Consider the following 2,414-nt stretch of genomic DNA (forward strand, 5'->3'; position numbering starts at 1 on the left):
ATATATAGATAGATAGATAGATATATATAAACTTATTTGGAAAGTTAGTTTATCTTAATCTTTTTGATGCCACTCGGCCCTATGCTGTTTTCACCCCTTCCCTTTTTTCCTATCTTTCTCTCTCACTCCCTCTCTCTCTTTTTTCTCTCTCTCTCTGTCTCTCTGTCTCTCTCTCTCTCCCTCTGTCTCTCTTTGCTCACGCATGACCATCGTCCATCTTAGTTTTCCTTACGTGATCATCTTTCTTTTCCTTCACTGCTGTCCTAAGGACTGGACGTATTCTATCTCTCTCTTCTATCCTCTTTTCACAGAAAATATTTCTCCAGCGATCCCTATTTTACCCTCGTTCTGGTCTAACGACCCTCCATGTTTGTGTTTGTTCGATTTCCTTACATGTCTCCACTGTCCTGCTTTTGTTCCCAACTTTAAGCCTCCATAAATCCCAAACTTCATTTTGGTACCAATGGGAGAACTGTCTTCGAAGACTCATACTGTCGTTGTATGCTCGAAATGAGTAGATGGACAGCCGACAAGTGATGAAGGGTCGTTCTTTGTGTTACTTGCCCTGTTTTCTATATGTTTCTCTCGTTGTTTGCATATTCAAATTTGTTTTCGCATTTCATGTTGTTTACTGCTGGTGAAGACCTGTACCAATATATGCATATATATATATATATATATGTGTGTGTGTGTGTGTGTGTGTGTGTGTGTGTGTGTGTGTGTGCGTGTATATATATATATATATATAAATGCGAAAATGTAAATGTGTGTTATATGTATGAATGTGTGTGTGTGTGCATATGTGAGTTTGTTTGAGAGGTGTACCTATTTTTGATTGTGTTTGAGAGCTCAGAGATTGTATATAATCTTACAAATACAAATTTTGGTTCATATTAAAGTAAATATCTACTACGAATTCTCCGAACTTTAAGCCTGAATCATTATTTGCCGACCACAATTTTTAATAAATAAAATGCAATTTATAATGCAGCATCTTTCATTTATAGAAGACCAGATTTCCTACAATCTCTTATCAGAAGTGAGGTTTTATAAATACATAATTAAATTTTGGGGACTCGCCTACAATTTCGTTTCTTCGATTTCTTATAACGTGGTGGCTTAATTTTCTCCTTCGAGATTTTTAATAAACAGCGTATAAACGAAGATGGAATGCTTATAAATATCCTTTTATCCACAGAAGGTTTTGTCATGAAAGTGGAAAGAATCTGTATGAATGTTAGTAGATTTTAATGTAAAAGCTACGAATATATATCTGTACGATATATTTAAAAGAGTAACTCCACATATATTTACAGAGAATTTGATGTTACGATATTGGGAAATTTTGTGACATTTTCTCGCATTTATATGTATATGGAAATTTGAAGGCGTATGGGTCAGTGGTGAAGGTACTTCAATGATGATCCTAAGATCATCGTTATGCGATGATGCGCCTATGTTTGAAGCGGTTGTACCACTCCTTGATCTGAATGCTAACCATGGCATCATCACCAGAGGCCTGCTGACCATTGTGGATTCTTTGAACGTGAGCGTTACCAAGCTGTTGGCAAAGCTTGATGCAATGTCTCTGCTCGATGCGTTCAGTGAAAACGAGCGCGCGCTACACGTCTGGGTTCTCCTTGTAATAGCCGGGAATTGACGCGGCCTACTAATGCGAAACTATTTACGCATGCGTGCGAAGGTGGCATCACCTTCCACTACTTTTAGCGGTAAAAATAAAGTCGGACACTTTTTGAACGCACCTCGAACGTGGTGTTCATGAGCAGACCATTTTATTTCACGATAACACAGTGGACGTAGCTGTAAAGGAGTTCCAGCAATAACCAAGAAGTTAAAGGTGCGGCGGACAAGCGCGAGAGATGTTATCTCAATCATTTATGCGCTAGAATTATCTTCTTGTTCTCCAAGACTCATGAAAATAATTCAACACATGTAAATGATAGAGCATTTTATTTATTATAGTATTAACCAAGTCCGCAAACGTCGAGCTCATTAAAATCTAAATTCATTTACAGTTAAAAACTATTATCGATCTTACAACTAAACAATTCTCCTTATTGTCTTCGATAACTCGCAGTTTCTTTTCGTTAATTAAGAAAAAAAAATACCCAGCAGTTTGTCTTTTCTTCTGCTATTCATGCTACACTAGATCCCTGTAAATAATTCGTCAGCGCTTATAAATGTATTTTGTTTTTTGTTTTTTGTTTTTCTTTCAATCACTAAACTTCACAACAAGCACGTTGAATATATCTGAAAATCTTGCGACAATATCGAGAGATTTTAATTCATATCTTTGTTGTATTTCCCCTGGTAAGTTTCATTGTTTAATTTCGTACTCACACACACACACGCACACACACACACACACACACACTCACTCACACTCACACACA

The sequence above is a fragment of the Octopus bimaculoides genome, chromosome 4, assembly GCF_001194135.2.
Source record: "Octopus bimaculoides isolate UCB-OBI-ISO-001 chromosome 4, ASM119413v2, whole genome shotgun sequence".
Classification (NCBI taxonomy): Eukaryota; Metazoa; Mollusca; class Cephalopoda; order Octopoda; family Octopodidae; genus Octopus; species Octopus bimaculoides.